Source organism: Carcharhinus amblyrhynchos, chromosome 16 (assembly GCF_965287045.1).
Source record: "Carcharhinus amblyrhynchos chromosome 16, sCarAmb.v2.hapA, whole genome shotgun sequence".
NCBI classification, from domain to species: Eukaryota; Metazoa; Chordata; class Chondrichthyes; order Carcharhiniformes; family Carcharhinidae; genus Carcharhinus; species Carcharhinus amblyrhynchos.
The window spans coordinates 51098633-51120374 of record NC_137339.1 but is presented as its reverse complement, the minus strand read 5'-3'; the positions used below and the strand labels follow the sequence as shown (position 1 = coordinate 51120374).

General features: G+C 46.7%; 1 pseudogene; it reads right to left on the bottom strand.

Annotated features, from left to right (window-relative positions):
* Positions 1-18854: 18854 nt before the first annotated feature.
* LOC145354104 (U2 spliceosomal RNA) lies at positions 18855-19028 on the bottom strand (annotated as a pseudogene).
* Positions 19029-21742: the final 2714 nt, after the last annotated feature.

The following is a 21742-nucleotide window of genomic DNA, read 5'->3' as shown; positions in this document are numbered from 1 at the left end:
CAAGTCACGGGGGTTACAGATAGTGCGACAGGAACCCAAGATCCCTGTTGAGACCGTCCTCATGTGTGCAGAATTTGGCAATCAGTCTCTGCTCAGCGACTCTGCGCTGTCATGTGTCGTGAAGGCCGCCTTGGAGAATGCTTACCCGAAGGTCAAAGGCTGAATGCCCGTGACCACTGAAGTGTTCGCCAACAGGAAGGGAACAGTCTTGCCTGGTGATTGTTGAGCGATGTTCATTCATCCATTATCGTAGCGTCTGCATGGTCTCCCCAATGTACCATGCTTCGGGACATCCTTTCCTGCAAAGTATCAGGTAGACAATGTTGGCCGAGTTGCAAGAGTATTTACCGTGTACCTGGTGGATGGTATTCTCACGTGTGATGATGGCATCCATGTCGATGATCCGGCATGTCTTGCAGAGGTTGCTGTGGCAGGGTTGTGTGGTGTTGTGGTCACTGTTCTCCTGAAGACTGGGTAGTTTGCTGCGAACAATGGTCTGTTTGAGGTTGTGTGGTTGTCTGAAAGCAAGAAGTGGGGGTGTGGGGATGGCCCTGGCAAGATGTTCGTCTTCATCAATGATATGTTGAAGACTCCGGAGAAGATGTCGTAGCTTCTCCGCTCCAGGGAAGTACTGGACGACGAAGGGTACTCTGTCCACTGTGTCCTGTGTTTGTCTTCTGAGGAGATCGGTGCGGTTTTTCGCTGTGGTGCATCGGAACTGTCGATCTATGAGTCGAGCGCCATATCCTGTTCTTATGAGGGCATCTTTCAGTGTCTGGAGGTGTCTGTCACGATCCTCCTCATCTGAGCAAATCCTGTGTATACAGAGGGCTTGTCCATAGGGGATGGCTTCATTAACATGTTTAGGGTGGAAGCTGGAGAAGTGGAGCATTGTGAGATTGTCTGTGCGCTTGCGGTACAGTGAGGTGCTGAGGTGACCATCCTTAATGGAGATGCATGTGTCCAAGAATGCAACTGATTCTGGGGAATAGTCCATGGTGAGTCTGATAGTGGGGTGGAATTTGTTGATATCATCATATAGTTGTTTCATTGATTGTTCACATGAGGCCAAAGGAAGAAAATGTCATTGATGTATCTAGTGTATAGCATCGGTTGAAGATTCTGTGCAGTGAAGAAGTCTTGTTCGAACCTGTGCATGAAGATGTTGGCATATTGAGGTGCAAATTTGGTCCCTGTGGCTGTTCCGTGTGTCTGGATGAAAAACTGGTTGTTGAAGGTGAAGACATTGTGGTCCAGGATAAAGCGGATGAGTTGTAAAATTGCATCTGGAAACTGGCAGTTGTCAGCATTGAGTACTGAGGCAGTCGCAGCAATGCCATCGTTGTGGGGGATGTTGGTGTAGAGCGCTGAGACATCCATTGTGACGAGGAGTGTCCCTGGTTCAACTGCTCCACGTGTGCTGAGTTTCTGTAGGAAGTCCGTAGTGTCGCGACAAAAGCTGGGGGTTCTTTGTACAATGGGTTTCAGGATGCCCTCGACGTAGCCAGAGAGGTTCTCACACAGAGTCCCATTGCCCGATACGATGGGACGACCAGGTGTGTTTGTCTTGTGTATCTTTGGGAGGCAGTAGACTGGCATCCAGGCAAGACTGTTCCCTTCCTGTTGGCGAACACTTCAGTGGTCACGGGCATTCAGCCTCTGACCTTCAGGTAAGCATTCTCCAAGGCGGCCTTCACGACACACGACAGCGCAGAGTCGCTGAGCAGAGACTGATTGCCAAGTTCCGCACACATGAAGACGGTCTCAACAGGGATCTTGGGTTCATGTCACACTATCTGTAACCCCCGTGACTTGTCTGGGTTTGCAAAACCTCACTCACTGTGCTGTCTGGAGACAATAAACATCTCTCTAACCTGTGATCGGTCCTCCTTCCACACACATTGTCGGCCACTTTAAGACTTGAACAGCAGGTTAGGTGTAAAGATTTGCATTCTAATCAGTAATCTGTAAACTGTCTGTGCTTCATATGCTCTGTCTGAGGCCAGAACTCTCCATTGAATTTAGGAGTCGTAGCGTTATGTTGCAACTGTACACAACTCTGGTGCGGCCGCACTTGGAGTATTGTGTGCAGTTCTGGTCCCCACATTACAGGAAGGATGTGGAGGCTTTGGAGAGGGTGCAGAGGAGGTTTACCAGGATGTTGCCTGGTATGGAGGGGAGATCCTATGAGGAGAGGCTGAGGGATTTGGGGCTGTTTTCGCTGGAAAGAAGGCGGCTAAGAGGGGATCTTATTGAAACATATAAGATGATTAGAGGTTTAGATAGGGTGGATAGTGATAGCCTTTTTCCTCTGATGGAAAAATCTAGCACAAGGGGGCATGGCTTTAAACTAAGGGGGGGTAGTTATAGGACAGATGTCAGGGGTAGGTTCTTTACCCAGAGGGTGGTGAGGGATTGGAATGCCCTGCCTGCTGCAGTTGTAAATGCGCCTAGTTTGGGGGCATTTAAGAGGTCTGTGGACAGGTTTATGGACGAAAAGGGATTGGTTTAGGTTAGTGGGTCATTGTTGTTGTTGTATTTTTTTAACTGGTCGGCGCAACATCGTGGGCCGAAGGGCCTGTTCTGCGCTGTAATGTTCTATGTTCTATATTCACCTGACGAAGGGGCTAACCCCGAAAGCTTGTGAATTTACTATCAAATAAATTGGTTGGACTGAAACCTGGTGTTGTCAGACTTTTTACTGTGTTTACCCCAGTCCATCGCTGGCATATCCACATCATGACTAGTGGTGTTCCACAGGGGTCTGTACTGGGACCTCTGCTGTTTGTGATATATATAAATGATTTGGAAGAAGATGTAGCTGGTGTGATCAGTAAGTTTGCGGACAACACGAAGATTGCTGGACTTGCAGATAGTGATAAATATTGTCAGAGAATACAGCAGGATATAGACTGGAAAATTGGGAGGAGAAATGGCAGATGGAATTTAATCCAGATGCAAAGTTTTGCATTTCGGTAGATCTAATGTAGGGGGGAGCTATACAATAAATGGCAGAACCATCAGGAGTATAGACACACAGAGGGACCTGGGTGTGCAAGTCCACAGATCCCTAAATGTGGCAGCACAGATGAAGAGGGTGGTGAAGAAGGCATATGGCATGTTTGCCTTTATTGGACTGGGCACAGAGTATAAAAGTTGGCATATGATGTTGCAGTTACATAGAACGTAGGTTAGGCCACATCTGGAATACTGCGTCCAGTTCTGGTCGCCGCACTACCAGAAGGACGTAGAGGCTTTGGAGAGAGTACAGAAAAGGTTTACCAGGATATTGCCTGGTATGGAGGGTCTTAGCTATGAGGAGAGATTGGGCAAACTGGGGTTGTTCTCCCTGGAAAGACAGAGGATGGGGGGTGACCTAATAGAGGTGTATAAAATTGTGAGGGGCATAGATAGGGTGAACAGTGGGAAGCTTTTTCCCAGGTCAGAGGTGATGAACACAAGGGGTCACAAGTTCAAGATAAGGGGGACAAGGTTCAATGCAGATGTCAGGGGGATGCATTTTACACAGAGGGTGGTGGGGGCCTGGAATGCACTGCCAAGCAAGGTGGCTGAGGTGGACACGTTGGGATCGTTTCAGACGTATCCAGATAGCCACATGAACAGACTGGGAATTGAGGGATACAAACAAATGGTCTAGTTGGGCACATGAGCGGCGCAGGCTTGGAGGGCCGAAGGGCCTGTTCCTGTGCTGTTCTTTGTTTGTTCTTTGTTCTTGATAGAGCCTGGGTGGGATTGTTGTCGGTGCAGACTCGATGGGCCAAATGGCATCTCTCTGCACTGTAGGGTTTCTATGGTTAAAGATTCACTGGAAGTGTAAACAATGGTTTGTCCTGAAACAATGTGGCTATTAGATCCTGGCCAGGCAGTTCTAGACCTATCTGGTTTTGATGGCAACTTGATTGTCCAAGGTCTGGCTGTATAAAAACTGACTATTCCAGCTCTGTAGTTTGCCAATTGTAGAGTCCAGTTAGGTTTAAACTTAGCTTCCACATTTCACATTTTTGTCCATGCTCATGAAAAAATGCCATAGAGCTTTACAGCATGGAAACAGGTTCTTCGGTCCAACTTGTCCATGCCACCGTTTTTTTAAACAACTAAGCTAGTCCCAATTGCCTGCCCATACCCCTCTACCCATTTTACCCATGTAACTGTCTAAATGCTTTTTAAAAGGCAGAATTGTACCCATCTGGCAGCTTGTTTCAGACACCACTCTGTGCGAAAAAATTGCCCCTCTGGACCCTTTGTATGTCTCACCTTAAACCTAAGCCCTCTAGTTTTTGGGAAAAGATGTTGACTATCTAGCTGATCTATGCCATTCATTATTTTACAGATCGCTATAAGATCACCCCTAAGCCCCCTAGCCCAAGGAGAAAAAAGCCCCAGTCTATCCAGCCTCTCCTTATAACTCAAATATCAATTCCCAGTCGCATCCATGGAAATATTCTCTGCACTCTTTCCAGTTTAATAATATCCTTTCTGTAATAAGGTGACCAGAACTATACACAGTATTGTAAGTGTGGCCTTACCAATGTCTTCAGCAAGACATCCCAATTCCTGTATTCAATGTTCTGACCAATGAAATCATGCCAAATGCCTTCTTCACCATCCTCTTCACCCGTAAGTCCATTTTCAAGGAGCTATGAACCTATATCCCTAGATCTCTTTGTTCTATAACTCTCCCCAACTCCCTGCCATTCCCTGGTTCGATCTACCAAAATGCATCACTTCGCATTTACCTAAATTAAGCTCCATCTACCATTCACCAGCCCACTGGCTCAGTTGATCAAGGCATCCAGCTTGGGAAAAACCTCTACAACTACCCTCTGTCGTCTATCATCAAGCTAATTTTGTATCCATTTGGCTATCTCGCCTGAATCCTGTGAGATTTCTTATGCAACAACCTACCATGTGGTACCATGTCAAAAGCCTTGCTAAAGTCCATGTAGACGACATCAAATGCACTGCCCTCATCTACTTCTTGGTTACCCCATCAAAAAACTCAGTCAAATTTGTGAGACATGATTTTCCACACTCAAAGCTATGCTGACTATCCCTAATCAGTCCTTGCCCCTCTAAATGCTGTAGATCCTGTCTCTGAATACTTCCAACAACTTACTACAGGTGTTAGGCTCACCGGCCTGTAGTTCTCAGGCTTTTCCCTGCAGTCCTTCAATATTTATCTGACAATCCTGGAAGTCATGAGTCAATTGACCACACACCACTCTTATAAACAGTAAAGCAAATCAAGAAACGTTTTTGTTTATGAATGTGTGGTGAGTGAAGAAATTAGTGATATTTAAATTAACCCCACTACCATCTGTAACAATGTCTTTGAGGCATAGTTTTTTTAAATGCTGCAGCCAATTTGGATTAGCTGGTTTCTTTGATGTGGTCAAGTGTGGAAGATGTTGTAATTGTTCAGAGATCTCAGTTCACTGGTAGGTTTTTGGTAGAGCTGGCTTCTTGAACCTGATGACACACATATTCCAAAAGAGAGAAAACAGCCCTCTGCCTTTTTCCTCTGCTGAAGACTTTCTTGACACAGCCTATGTCAGTTACAATCTCTCTCGAGTGGCTAGGCAGCCTTGCCTTGGAATACTTTAGCTTTCAGAGCACTGTCCCTTCATCAGGTGAGTGGGACTTCTTTTCACAAACAGGACATATGAAGACACAAACTCAATATCACAAAATAATGGTTGGAATTACAGTAATCAAATCTTAAAGGTACAGACAATGTGAGTGGAGAGAGGGTTAAGCACAGGTTTGACGCAGTGCTCTGAAAGCTAGTGGCTTTGGCTGCTATTAACCTGGTATTGTGAGATTTCTTACTGTGTTTACCCCAGTCCAACGCTGGCATCTCCACATCATTGAAATACTTCACCCAGTATGTAGTTCCAAGGGGTTTTGAGTGGATCTATCTGTGGCATCCATTGTTTTAATATTCAGTATTTTGCATTTTAATGCTTCTTCCTTCGGATTATAGGAAATGTCTCTCTCCACATTCAATAATAATCTCTTCCTTAATATCAGTAAAATGAAAGAGATAGTCATCTGTTGTAGTGGAAACTTTTCCTGCTTCTTGACTGTGATAGAGAGACTCAACAAAGTTCGTTCCAACAAAATAACATCTTTATTTCTGAAAGACTGCATGCAGTATATGGCTGAATCTTGAAGGAAGAGAGCAGTCCGTACAAACTGCTGATTCTATCCAAAGACCGCGCCAACTACAGGAATCAATTCAATAGATATACCTTTTTCTTATCAGCTTACATGACCTCGGGAGTTCAATTAGCAATACAAGCAGTAATACATCATCAATTGTATTAGGATCTGCCTCGTCAATAATATCATTACCTTGTCCTTTGAAGGAACAGAAAGGTTCCGTGATCTCTGACCATATCTTGTTTTCTGATGTAATAGAAGATTCTGTGACTCTGACCTTATCTCGCCCCACTCCTCCAGCCCTAAGTTATGTGGAGTCAGCCTTATCAGGTCTTGACCTTCTCTGGTCTTATTCATGTCTTAGGTTATGCGGAGTCAGTGTTCCTTATTTTTTTTACCAAATACTTGACCAATCTTTCCATCATGCCACTACTTCATTCGTGCACTATCACACATCGACTTCAGGAAATATAGTGGAGGACACGCCCCTATCTACGTCAAAGACGATGGAAGTGAAGATGGTCGAAAGCTTCAAGTTTCTAGGTGTTTCGATCACCAACCATCTGTCCTGGTCCCTTCACTCCAACGCTACAGTTGAGAGAGCCCACCAACACTTCTACTTTTTAAGGAGGCTAAGGAAATTTGGCATGTCCACTGCAACATTCACCAGTTTTTAAAGATGCACCATAGGAAGCATCCTTTCCATTTGCAATATAGCTTGTATAGCTCCTGCTCTGACCAAGACCGCAAGAAACTACAAAGGGTCATGAATGTATCCCAGTCTGTTAAGCAAAGCAGCCTCCCATCCAATGACTCTGCCTACACTTCCTGCTGCCTTGGAAAAGTAGTCAGCATAATCAAGGATACCACGCATCCTGGACATAATTTCTTCCACCTTCTTATGTCGGGAAAGGATACAGAAGTCTGAGGTATGTACCAGCCAACTCAAAAACAGCTTCTTCCCTGCTGCCATCAGGCTTTTGAATGGTCCTATCACACATTAAGCTGATCTTTCTCTTCACCTTATCAGTATCTGCAACACTACATTTCACACCGTCTTTCCTTCTCCTCTATGTACTTTATGAATGGTATGCTTTGCCCGTATAGCGTGCAAAAAACAATACTTTTCACTGAATCTCAATACATGTGACAATAATCAATCAATCCCCTGAAGGTGATTTGTTTATTTCTCACCAGCTGGGAATGTGGCCTAGCATTTTTTTAGGGAGCTTGCTCTGTCTCAATCCAAGTTGCAGAACTTCCAGTCAGTTGAAAGTTAAAAAAAATCACATTTTCAAAAATGAAGGACTACAGCCTTGTGACCACCTTCATCAGTGGGCACCTGGATGTCTGCAAACTCAAATAGCCCAGACCTGCTAGAGATAGCATATTTAAAGTTTTAAAATTTTATTTATTAGTGTCACAAGTAGGCTTATATTAACATTGCAATGAAGTTACTGTGAAAACCCTGTAGACGCCACACTCCAGCGCCTGTTCGGGTACACTGAGGGAGAATTTAGCATAGCCGATACACCCAACCAGCATGTCTTTTGGACTGTGGGAGGAAACCAGAGTATCCGGAAGAAACCCACTCAGACACTTGGAGAATGTGCAGGCTCCACAAAAATAGTGACCCAAGCCAGGAATTGAACCTGAGTCCGTGGTGCTGTTAGGCAGCAGTGCTAACCACTGTGCCACCATGCTGCCCATGGTGTCCTCTAAAGGACATTAGTAAACCAGGTTGGATTCAGGTCAGTAATTTCATGGTCGCCACTACCTTTTAATTCTAAATTTAATATAATTAGCTATTTAAATTCCTGACTGCCTTGGTGGGATTTTGAACTTGTGCCCATGGATGCTCAGTTCAGAAAGGAAATGGACAGTGTGTAATCAATAGAACCTGATACTAGAACGTGGGTGGGTTGTTGGAGGATGTGTCGCCTGATGTTTACATTCACTGCTTTTGGAGGCCAGAGAGAAATGTCACTGTCTTCCCTGTGCGCACCCCGCACCTCCCCAACCCACCACAAACTTGTTAATTGTTTTTCCCTCTTTTTGGAAGTGGTCTCCTTGAAGCTGGGAATGGTTTGCCTGAGTTACTCCAACGGTTTACACTGGACCTTGGTTTGAAGATCTTTGGTTCCATAGGGTGGGAGTCTGTAGTTTGTTTTAAGATGATGTGATTCTCTGTTCATCCACAAGAGTTCAGGTGTCTTGTTGGAATACAGGTTTGGGCAATCAGCAATGATTCATCCCTTGGAATACACAATCACATTTCAACTATTTTCAGAGGTTTAACAGTTATTCCTTGTGCCAAGAGGGTGGACGGAAATGATAAAATCTGGATCCTGCTGAATGTGGGAGGTTGGAGTAGTCAGCTTGCAATTACCTGGCAAAGCAAACTTAACATTGGGCATCACACCTTGGTATGGCTCCTGCTCTGCCCAAGGCCACAAGAATCTATAAAAGGTCCTGAATGTAGCTCAGTCCTTCATGCAAATCACCCTCCCATCCATTGATGCTATCTACACTTCCTGCTGCCTTGGCAAAGTAGCCAGCATAATTAAGGACCTGTGCACTCCGGACGTTCTCTCTTCCACCTTCTTCCGTTGGGAAAAAGATACAAAAGTCTGAGGTTGCGTATCAACTGACTCAAGAACAGCGTTTTCCCTGCTGTCGTCAGACTTTTGAATGGACTTAGCTTGCATTAAGCTGATCTTTCTCTACACCATAGCTATGACTGTGACACTACATTCTCTCATTTCCCTCTCTGTGAACAGTATGCTTTGTCTGTATAGCACACAAGAAACAATACTTCTCACTGTGTACTAATACATGTGACAATAATAAATCAAACCAGCGCTTCAGGATTGGCCAATCTCTCCAGCAATTAAATATTGACCTGGACACAACTGCAAATAACATGAGAAAAATCGTAGGAGAGATAAAAAGAAACTCCTTTCCTAATTTTCCAAAGAAAATCTCCCAGTCTGAGAAGACGTTGATCAGTGTAACTCAACCCCCTTCCCAAAACCCCATTTATTCATTACCTATCTAGTCATGTAAGTTGCATTAATTTGTCCCTCTCTGAGAGACATTTCAGATCCAAGCTAAGACAGGCTCATCATTTCCTGCCTTGGGCTTGATCTACATGATCCAAGCTGATTGGAGCAGGCATTACGCCGCCTCCAAGGCTTGATCATATTTACATCTTAGCCACTTTAAAAAAAATTGCTCGTCTGAAATGTCTCACTTGTTGAGGCTTTGAATTGGACTTTTGATTGAATTGAATTGGATATAAACAAAAGAAACCTGGATAAAAGCAAATTACTGCAGATGCTGGAATCTAAAACCAAAAGAGAAAATGCTGGAAAATCTCAGCAGGTCTGGCAGCATCTGTAAAGAGAGAAAAGAGCTGACGTTTTGAGTCCAGATGACCTTTGTCAAAGCTTTGGCAAAGAGTCATCTGGATTTGAAACATTAGCTCTTTTCTCTCCTTACAAATGCTGCCAGACCTGTGGAATTTTCCAGTGTTTTCTCTTTTGGGGAAAAAATCTGTCCCTCTTTGTTGGTATTTGTTTTGTTGTTTTTAAACCTGCTGTTTAATTATTTAATATTGAATTTAAAGCACAGCTGTAATGTCAGGGTGCAACCACCAGATGGAAGAAAAGAGCCATGAACACAGTGAGCTAATTTTCTGTACTCTTCTTGAAAATCCTGATTCTTGCTGTGGTACAAGAGAACCAATGCATCACTCAAGTTAAATACTGCATGCCTGTTGCAATCCCTGCTGACATCAGCTGACTGAAAATCGACCTGGGATTGAGCTACCTTTGTTTGGCTTGGTGCAAACACAGCAGTGGATGTTTATCACCATCGGGCTAGCCAGTGGAGTGGCCCTGTCCTGTTGGTTCATCACTATCAATGCAATAAAGCTGTCAGTAGTATTCCAGCAGCAAAATTGTTGCCTCTAAGTCAGAAGATGGGGAGCTACTCAAGAGTTCCGAGTACAATATCTAGGCCATCCCTCCCTAAGATAAAAGCAAATTACTGCGGATGCGGAATCTGAAACAAAATCAGAAAATGCTGGAAATTCTCAGCAGGTCTGACAGCATCTGTGGAGACAGAATAAGCCAATGTTTCGAGTCTGGTTAACCAGACTTTTTCCCATTACTGTTTGTGGAATCCTGTGCACAGGTTAGCCGATGTGTTTCTATAGTACAACACTTCAAAACTACTTCATCAGCTGTAAAGCACTTTGGGATATCCTGCAGTCACCATGGTGCAAGTTTTTTTTAAATGTATTACATCTTTGAACTGAATGAGATTTTTGATTACAATACAGTATTTCTGTATATACGAATATATACGAAAGGAAGGTTGTAGATTGGAAATTTACTAAACTAAAAATTCCAGGTTTGGTCATCAGAATGTAGCTCCAGAAAGGGGTTGTGCTTCCCCTGGTGATCAAATTGCTAAATTGTTAAGTTGCTAGCTGTGGTTAAATGCTAAGTTTAAGTTTATTCACCAATATCACAAGTAGGCTGACATTAACACTGTAATGAAGTTACTGTGAAAATCCCCTAGTTGCTACACTCCAGCGAGGGAGAATTTAGCATGGCCACTGCATCTAATTAGCACGTCTTTCAGACTGTGGAAGGAAACTGGAGCACCCAGAGCAACCCTACACGGACACAGGGAGAACGTGCAGACTCCACGTAGACAGTGATCCAAGCCGGAATCGAACCTGTGTCTCTGTGCTAATCACTGTGCCGGTAGGCCTGGGTTCTGAAGCAGGCCTAATTGAAAGTTCAATTCCTGTTTTTTTGTTTATTTGTGGTGTGGGATGCGGACATCACCGGCAAGGCCAGCAATTATTGCCCATTCCTCTCCTCCACTATGGAGGCACCTGTGGCCTGGCAGTGCCAACCTATGCTGGGGGCATTGCCGTGATACACTAGTTGGCCAAGTCCCTCTTCCCCCAGGGGCTACTGTGACTTTTGAGTGCCTATGTGGGAGAAGGGGGGTATTCCCACAACACGCTCCTGTAGGGAGGTGGAGATCTGGTGAGAGGAGTGTTTAATTTGATGAAAATTTATTTTAAATGAATAAAGTCACATTGTTGCCCGTTATGGGCATGCATCTGATAACGTTGCCAGTGAGAGGTGGCAAGATCAGGAGATTGCAATCTTGATAATGAAATTTTCCGATCTCTGGGCTTCACCAGATTTAAGCCCTAATGGCGATCTCATGGACAGAAGGTGCAGGCTCAAGATCCTGCCTAGTGTCTCCAGATGGTGAAAGAAACAACTGTGTTTGGGGGCACACACAGCACCAACCCATGTGTATTTCTCCTACCCTAGCTGATACTGTGCACTTGCCAAGCCCTCCCTGCCTCCCACACACCACTTTACTTCCTGCTCACCACCACTTTACTGAACTGTTGCAGGGTTTAATCAAAAACAGTCAGCATGGTTTTGTTAAGGGGAAGTCTTGTCTGACCAGCTTGATTGAATTTTTCAAAGAGGCGAAGTCTCTGATAGATGAAGTCAACACATTTGATGTAGTCTTCTTGGATTGCAGCAAGGTTTTGATAAGGTCCCACATGGGAGACTGATAACGAAGGCAATAGCCCATGGGATCCAAATTTGTAAATTGGATCCAGTATTGGCTGAGTGTCAGTATATAGAGATGCCGGTGTTGGACTAGGGTAAACAGTAAGAACCTTCCACACACCTGATGAAGGAACACCGTTTCTGAAAGCTTGTGGGATTACTATCAAATAAACTGGTTGGACTGTAACCTGGTGTTGTGAGACTTCTTCCTGAGTGTCAGTAAGCAGAGGGTGATGGTGGAGGGGTGTCTTATGGAATAGAAACCTGTGTCCAGTGGGGTCCTGCGGGGGTCAGTGTTGGAACCCTTGCTGTTTGTGGCTTATATAAATTATTTAGATTTGAATGTAGGAGAATTGATCAATAAGTTCATGGATGATACAAAAATTGCTAGCTTAATAAATAGTCGGGAGGATAGCCTGGGATTACAGGAGGATATAAACAAGCTAGGAAATGGGCTGATAAGTGGAATTCAATCTGGATGAGTGTGAGGTGATGCACTTGGGCAGGACAAATAAGAGAAGGGAATACATGATGAATGATAGGACCCTGGGAAGCACTGGGGAGCAGATGGACCTTGGCGTGCGTGTACTCCCAGTCCCTTTAAAGTAGCAGGTTAGCTGGATAAAGAGATTAATGAGGCGTATGGTATACTCGCCTTTATTCATTGAGTTTAGGAGCAGGAAGGTTATGCTGGAACTATATAAAACGTTAGTTGGGCCAATATATGTAGTCTGGAATCCACATTAGAGGAGGGATGTGATACACTGGCAAAGGCACAGAGTAGATTTACCAGGGTGTCACTTGGGCTGGAGAGTTTAGTTATGAAGAGTGATTGAATAGACTGGGGTTGTTTGACTTGGAACAGATAAGGTTGAGGACGAACATGACTGAGATGTGTAAAATTATGAGGGGCATAGAAAGAGTAGACCTTGGTGGAGGGATCAATGACCAGGTGGCTTAAGATTCAAGGTAAGGGCAGGAGATTTAGAAGGGATGTGAGGAAAAACTTTTTCACCCAGATGGTGGGAGTTTGGAACTCACTGCTTGAAATGGTGGTGGAGGCAGAGATTCTCATAACATTTCAGAAGTATTTAGATGTTCTCCTGCAATGCTAAGACATACAAGGATATGGACTAAGAGATGGAAAATAGGATTAGAATGGTTGGGTGGTTTGTCTTTGGCCAGCACAGAAGGCCTTTTTCTGGTCTGTAGACCTCTGTGACTTTGACTCTTTTGCCAGTTCCCCTTAAATTTGGGGACTCTGGTTGCTAGTGAAAACAGTTTCTCCTTTTGTGCTGTAAATCCCTCATTAATTTTAAACATCTTGATTCAATCCCCCTTTCACCTTTCTAGTCAAAGAACAATCACAACGTCTCCTGACTGAAAATCCTCCTCAGATCTGCTGGCGTTCTAGAAAATTTAGCAACCAGTTAACTAAAAAACTGCCCCATCTCCCTGGAAAGAAAGAGTTTTTCTTGTCTCGGGTCATTCTAAAGCAGCTGAAGTGTAACGTGGATAAAACAGCGATGTGATCATGAATAATCTGCTCTAATGTTGGCCATGCACACCAGGGAGAGCCCCATGCTCCCCTTTTTAATTCTGTGATGGGATCTTTTATCGAACTGTCGAAAGGTCATGGCGGAGAGAGGGGCTATTCAGCCCATATTGTCTGTGCCAAAAGAAAGAGGAAAATCAAAATTGCCACTCATTTCAGTGCGACCTTCCAGCACTTAGCCTTGCAGGTGCACCTCAGGTGCAGATCCAGCTACCCATTAAATTGGTTGAGGGGTTCTGCTTCAACCATTAGTTCGGGCAGTGAATTCTAGTTTTTTTTTGTCTCAAAAATATACTTTATTCATACAAAAAAACTCTGCGATCATTTCAAATTATGCATGGCTTTGAATAGTAACAAACAATGCGGTGTCAAAACAATTCTTTCAGATCTGTACAACTTACAATAACTACATATGAAAACCTAAAAAAAAACTATGTTCGTGTCTCAATATTTACAGATTTGTGCTAACTCCTATGATTACATTTCAATACTTAAAGCTATATACACGCCTCAATAAATTACTGTGTGCCGTTATTGCTCAGATTGGCACACAGTTACGCAGGTCGAGGGTATTCTGCAATTCCCAGGCCCTCGGTCTGCCTCCGTTGGAAGGCCTTCCAGTGTGGCCTTTCCCCATTGTGCCTTTGTGACGGCTGCCCCAAGCTTCAGCACGTCCCTCAGCACGTAGTCCTGGACCTTGGAATGTGCCAGTCTGCAACACTCGGTCGAGGACAGTTCTTTCCGCTGGAAGATCAGCAAGTTTCGGGCGGACCAAAGTGCGTCCTTCACCGAGTTGATGACCTTCCAGCAGCGGTTGATATTTGTCTCGGTGTGCGTCCCCGGAAACAGCCCATAGAGCACAGAGTCCTGCGTCACCGAGCTGCTCGGAACGAACTTCGACCAATACCACTGCATCTCACTCCAGACCTTCTTTGCAAAGGCACATTCCACAAAGAGGTGTGCGACCGTTTCATCAGCCCCGCAGCTGCTTTGAGGGCAGCGTGCGGTGCTGCTGAGACCTCGAGCGTGCATAAAGGATCTGACGGGGAGTGCCCTTCTCACCACCAGCCAAGACAGATCTTGGTGCTTGTTTGTCAGTTCTGGTGATGAGGCGTTCTGCCAGATGACACTGACAGTTCGCTCAGGGAACCATCCGACAGGATCCGCCGTCTCCTTCTCTCTCAGGGCCCCAAGGACGTTCCGCGCTGACTACTGCTTAATCGCCATGTGGTCAAAGGAGTTTTTCCGGAAAAATTCCTCCACAAAGGACAGGTGCTGTGGGACGGTCCAACTACTCGGAACGTTCCGCGGCAGTGGGGCCAGACCCATCCTCCGCAACACTGGGGACAGGTAGAACCTCAAAACAAAGTGGCACTTGCTGTTGGTGTACCGAGGGTCTACGCACAGCTTGATGCAGCCGCACACAAAGGTGGCCATCAGGATGAGGGCGGCATTGGGAACGTTTTTCCCTCCGTTCTCTGGAGATTTGTGCATCGCTTCCCTCCAGACACAATCCATCTTTGATCTCCAGATAAACTTGAAGATGGCCCTCGTTGCTGCTACAGCGCAGGATTTGGGGATGAGCCACACCTGCGCCATGTACAACAACACGGACAGCACCTCGCACCGGATCACCAGGTTTTTTCCTGTTATGGAGAGCGAGCGTTGCTCCCACAAGCCCAGTTTCTGCCTGGCTTTGGCGATGCGCTCGTCCCAGTTTTTGGTGCATGCCCCTGCCGCTCCGAACCATATCCCCAGCACCTTCGGGTAATCTGCCCTGACAGTGAAGGGGACAAAGGATCTGTCGGCCCAGTTCCCAAAGAACATGGCCTCGCTCTTACCCTGGTTGACTTTGGCTCCCGAGGCCAGCTCGAACTGCTCACAGACCTGGAGAAGCCTGCGAACAGACGAGGGATCCAAGCAGAAGACAGCCACGTCATCCACGTACAGGGAGGCTTTGACCTGCGTGCCTCCGCTGCCTGGGATTGTCACCCCTTTGATGCCTGGGTCGCTTCTGAGGGCCTCGGCGAAGGGTTCAATGCAACACACAAAAAGGACGGAGGAGAGGGGGCAGCCCTGTCTGACTCCAGACCTGATTTGAAAGCTATCTGATTCCCACCCATTGACTGACACTGCGTTACTGATGTCTGTGTAGAGCAGCCAGATCCAATTGCGGATTCCCTCCCCAAAGCCCATTTTGGAGAGCACATCCATCATGTAGCTATGCGATATTCTGTCAAACGCCTTCTCCTGATCTAGGCTGATGAAGCACGTATCCATCTGCCTGTCCTGCCCGTAGGTGATCGTATCCCTGAGTAGCGCGAGGCTGTCAGAGATCTTCCTGCTGGGTACAGCACAGGTTTGATCAGGATGGATCACTGACCCCAGAGCAGACTTGACCTGGTTGGTGATGACTTTGGCCAGAATTTTATAATCCACACTCAAAAGTGAAATGGGTCGCCAATTTCGAATTTCTTCCCTCTCCCCCTTCTGCTTGTAGATGAGGGTAATGACGCCTTTCCTCATGGATTCTGACATCCTGCCTTCCAGAAGCATACTCTTGTATACTTCCAGGAGGTCCGGGCCTGTCAAGTCCCACAACGCTAAGTGAAACTCAGCCGGTAAGCCGTCACTCCTGGGAGTTTTACCCTTCTGAAAGGACTCGACGGACTTCATCAGCTCAGCCAGAGATACCGGTCTGTCCAGGCTGTCCCGCTCGCTGTCGTCTAAGACCTGCGTGATGGACGACAGGAAAGACTGGGAGGCCATGCTGTCTGTTGGCTTGAGGTCATATAGTCCAGCATAGAAGGATTTGCAGATCCCCAGAATGTCAGGCTGCGATGACCTTACTGAGCCATCTTCTTCCTTCAGGCTGCTGATCACAGAGGTTTCTCTGTGTACCTTCTGGAAGAAGAAACACGAGCACTTTTCGTCCTGCTCCACAGAGCGGACCCTGGACCGGAAGATGACCTTGGCGGCCTCCGAGGCAGAGAGCGAGGCTTGCTGGCTCTTCACCTCCTGGAGATCCTCGCTGATATCAACCCCCATCGACTGCAGTTGGAGCAGTTCCTGCATGCTTCGCTGGAGTCGGGACATTTGCCCCCGTCTCTCCCAGGCCTTCTGAACCCCTTTGTGAATGAAGAACCTTTTGATGTTGTCTTTGATGGTTTCCCACCAGAGCGATGGAGACTCAAAGAAGGGCTTGACGGTCCTCCAACCGTGGTAAACCCTCCTGAGTTCCTCGACGTTCTCTGGGGTCAACAGTTCTACATTCAGCTTCCAGGACCCCCTGCCCACTTTCTGGTTTCCCTCCAGCTGACAGTCGGCCAGCAGGAGGCAGTGGTCTGAAAAGAACACCGGCTTGACGTCGGTGGGCCTGACCTTGAGCGTGCAGGACACAAACATAAAGTCAATCTTGGAGCGGACAGACCCGTCGGGCCGCGACCACGTGTACCTGTGCTGCTCTCCGTCTGCTGGGTTGCTGAAGACATCGAGCAGCTTGGCATCTTTGACTGTCTCCAGCAGGGCTCTGGACGCAGCATCCAGTTTGTTTCTAGCCCTGCTGGACCGGTCGGCTTTGTCTATGATGCAATTGAAGTCCCCACCCAGAATGACCGGCCTGGAGGTGGTGAGCAGCAGTGGCAGCTGCTCAAAAACCGCCAGCCACTCGGTTCTGGCGGCAGGGGCATACACATTCATCAACCTGAGAGGGCAGTTTTTGTACGTGACGTCTGCTACGAGGAGCCATCCCCCCACCACCTCCCTAACTTCGGAGATGGTAAAGCCACCTCCCCGCAGCAGGATGCCAAGGCCCGAGGAGCGGCAGTCGTTCCCACCTGACCAGATGGACGGTCCGTGGGACCACACACTTGACCAACGCCTGTAGCTGCTGAGGTGAGGGATCCCACACTCCTGCAGGAACAGCAGGTCAGCCTTGACATTGACCAGGTAGGATAATGTGGACACACATCTCAACCCGTCCTTGACACTGCGTACGTTGACCGAGGCAAACTTTTAAGGACATTTTGACAATGGATTTAACAGTTCTTATGTGTCCATCAGTTGTCCTGCGCCAGGTGCCACATTCCTGTGGTACTTACGAATTTCTGCAGGGCGACAGGGCTGATGTAGCATCCTGACCCTGCCTCAGATCCCCGCTGGCGGGCAGGTGACATTATCGGGTTCGTGGGGCCATCGGTTGGGGCCTGGGATTCTGGCCGGTCTTCGTACCGGTCAGTATCAGCACCCTTGTTCGTGCTCAGCGGAGTCAGGATCCCCGCGGCCTCAGTGTTGCCTCCATCGTCTGGATGGTCAGCTGGTGCCGCTTTGGTGTCGACTGCCTCCGACTCCTGTGAAATCAGCACCGCTTTCAGTTTAAGCCTCGTGCGATTTTGTTGACTGGTTGTTTTTCTCTCCTCGTCTGAGGAGACGTCCTCATTGGAGGTTCTTGCTGCCATTGATTTCCTTTTGCGGGTGCTCCTCCTGGATTGGACACGTTGCCAGGGGGTTTCGAGATCTGCGCTCTCCTGTTCCATGGCCTGTGCGTCTTCTGATAGTGATGCTGATGGCGCAACCTCCTGCTGCACTGGGTGGGCCACTCCTCCTTCAGAAGCTTTCTCCGGGCCTGCTTCTGGACCGGTGGCCTTTCCTTCTGAGGTGGCAGGGGCGCTTGCCTTCTTCACTTCGCCTCTGGTGATCTGGGCGTAGGTGACCTTTCTCTTGGGGCAGGCTCTGTAAACGTGGCCAGCCTCCCCACACAGGTTGCAGCATTTGCTGTTCTTGCAGTCCTTTGTCGCGTGCCCCTCCTTCAGGCAGTTTCTGCAGAAGGCGGTGCTGCAGTTTGCGGCAAAGTGACCAGTTTTACCGCAGATTCGGCACACTCGTGGCTGTCCCGCGTAGTACAGGAAGCCTCGATTCCCCCCGATGGCAAAATTGGAGGGCGGGTGCAGGAGGCCTCCATTGGGGTCAGTCTTGAGAGTCACTCTCACTTGTCTCTTACACGTCCAAATTCCATATTTGTCCTTTATGTCCACGCTCTCCCCCTTTACCTCCACGTATCTGGAGAGGAATGTCAGCACATCAGCCGCAGGGACGTAGGGGTTATACATTTGGAACGTAATAACCCGGTTCCGCTGAGATGGCACAGTGAACAGGGGCTCCGCCGTCAGGATGGAGAGGGGCCCCTCTTTGCCTTTTTCCTTGAGGACTGTCAGGAATTTGAGGCATCCTGACAGGCTCCTGAAACTGACGTCCACGTAGGGCTGGTTGTTGTACTCAGCCACTCCGTAGACGTCTGCTGCTTGGAATCCGCAGCTCTCAAAAAGCACCTTCTTTATGATGAAGTCGCGGCCTACGGGCGCATCTCCTCCCGAAGCCTTCACCCGGATGGTGTTGGGCAGTCCCTGGCCTGTAGCTCTTGTTGTGGTTACAGCCATAGCTGGGGAACACTGGGTCTTACTGTATCGGCGTTAGGTCCAAGCCAGAGGCTTTGGAACCAGCATGAAGATCCACCAATAGCAGCAGAGCTCCAATGTTGTAGTCGATCTTCTGGCGCCACCTTCTTCAGTCCACGATGCCCATCGAATCGAATAAGAGCAGATCCTGTACCTGATCTCAGATTAAAACTGATAAGAACAGATACTACACTTGATCTTAGCCAAAACGGGCAGTGAATTCTAGTTACCCACTGAGTGGGTAACCAGAGGTTACCTGAGGTTTTCCTGAGGATTTCCCTAATATCTCCTCTAATCCTCTACCAATCACCTTAAACATGTGCTCCTGGGTAATTAATCCCTCAGTTACAGAAACAGGTCATTCCCGTCTAGGTCCCTCATAATTTTGTCCACTTCAGTTAGGCCTTAGGCCGCTTCCCTTAGCTTCCTACTATGAGGAAAACAATGTTAGTCCATCCAATCTTTCCTCATAGCTGCAATTTTCAGGCGATGGCAACATTCTTGTAAATCTCTGCAGTGCCCTCTCCAGGGAAATTAGTAAGAAGTCTCACAACACCAGGTTAAAGTCCCCAGATTTATTTGGTAGCACAAGCTATTGGAGCGCTGCTGCTTCATCAGGTGAGTGAAGAATTGGGTTCACAAATAGGGGACAGATAGGTACAGACTCAATTTACAAGATAATGGTTTACAAGAATCTGAGTCTTAACAGATAATCAGATCTTTACAGCTATAGATAATACAAGTGGACAGAGGGTTAAGCCCAGGTTAAAGAGGTGTAAATTGTCTCAAGCCAGGATAGTTAGTGAGATTTTGCAAGCCCAGGCATGTCATGGGGGTTACAGATAGTGTGACATTATCCCAGTTGAGGCTGACCTCACCTGTGTGGAACTTGGCTATCAGTTTTTGCACAGTGAAACTGTGGTGTTGTGTGTTGTGAAGGCCGCCTTTGAGAATGCTTACCCAAAGATCAGAGGCTGAATGCCCATGACTGCTGAAGTCTCGACAATGTACCATGCTTCAGGACATCCTTTCCTGCAACATATCAGGTAGATAACATTGGCCGAGTCGCAAGAGTATATACCGTGTACCTGATGGATGGTGTTCTTATATGAAATGATGGCATCCGTGTCGATGATCCAGCATGTCTTGCAGAGGTTGCTGTGGCAGGGTTGTGTGGTGTTGTGGTCACTGTTCTCCTGAAGGCTGGGTAGTTTGCTACGGGCAATGGTCTGTTTGCGGATGCACGGTTGTTTGAAGGCAAGTACTGGGGGTGTGGGGATGGCCTTCGCACGATGTTTGTCTTCATTGACAAGTTGAAGGCTCTAGAGAAGATGTTGTAGCTTCTTCACTTTGGGGGACTGGACGACGAAGGATACTCTGTCTGCCATGTCCCATATTTGTCTTCTGAGGAGGTCGGTGTGGTTTTTCGCTGTGGCCCATCGGAACTGTCGATCGAGGAGTTGAGCGCCATATCCTGTTCTTATGAGAGCATCTTTCAGTGTCTGTTATGATCCTCCTCATCTGAGCAGATCCTGTGTATATGGAGGTCTTGTCCATAGGGGATGGCTTCTTTAACGTGTTTAAGGTGGAAGAAACATGCTTAATGAGTTTAGGGTTTAGGAAAGGATGACACCACATCAAATAGACCATTATATTCAGTGCACTTTCTTCCCCCAGTTTAGAACTTTTATTCCTGTTTGTTCTTTGTCCTTTGTCCAAATGTATTGCAGTCGCTATCTCCAAAATGGTCCCCATTGCTGGTTCATTATCCCAGCATCATTATTGATTTGATTTTATTGTCACATGCATTGGAATACAGTGAAAATTATTGTTTCTTGTGCACTATACAGACAGAAGTTACTGTATAGTAACTTTCATAGAGTAACACAGGGAGAAGAAAAGGATAGAATGCAGAATAGAATGTTGCAGTTACAGATAGGGTGTAGAGAAAGATCAGCTTAATATATGGTAGGTCCAAACAAAAGTCTGATAGCAGCAGGGAAGAAGCTGTTCTTGAGTTAGATGATACGTGATCTCAAATTTCTGTAACTTTTTCCCAATGGAAGAAAGTATGGCCGGGGTATGTGGGCCCTTGATATGCTGGCTGCTTTTCCGAGGAAACGGGAAATGTTGATAGAGTCAATAGATGGGAGGCTGGTTTGCATGATAAACTGGGCTATGTTCAAAACTCTTTATAGTTTCTTGTGGTCAGGGCAGGAGCCATAGCAGGCTGTGATACATCCGGAAAGGATGCTTTCTGAGGTGCATCTGTAAAGGTTGGTGAGAGTCGTCGTGGACATGTCGAATTTCCTTAGTCTTCTGAGAAAGTTGGTGGGCTTTCTTAACTACAGTGTCAACATGGAAGGATCAGGACAGGTTGTTGGTGATTTGGACACCTAGAAACTTGAAGCTCTCAACCATTTCCACTTCACCCCTGTTGAAGTAGACAGGAGCATGTTCTCCTCTATGCTTCCTGAAGTCAATGACTATCTTTTTCGTTTTATTGACATTGAGGAAGAGACTTATGTGCTGGCTAAAAAAAAGTTCTCTTGAATGGCTGTTCAAGAATTTAATGACCTCTGTCCCTTCACACTACTGGATCAGTAGCTGGGACTTGGATCAGTACCTGGGACTTTGATGTTGTGGCCATTTCAGAGACATGGATAGAGCAGGGTCAGAAATGGTTGTTGCAGGTTCCGGGGTTCAAATGCTTCAGTCGGAATAGAGAAGGAGGTAGAAGGGGGGGAGGGGTAGCATTATTAGTCAAGGATTGTATCACGGTGTCAGAGAGGAAGTTTGATGAGGACTTGTCTGTTGAGGTAGTATGGGCTGAGATTAGAAATAGGAGAGGGGAGGTCACCTTGTTGGGAGTCTTTTATAGACCTCCTAAAAGTTCTAGAGAGGTTGAGGAAAGGATTGCGGAGACGATCCTGGAT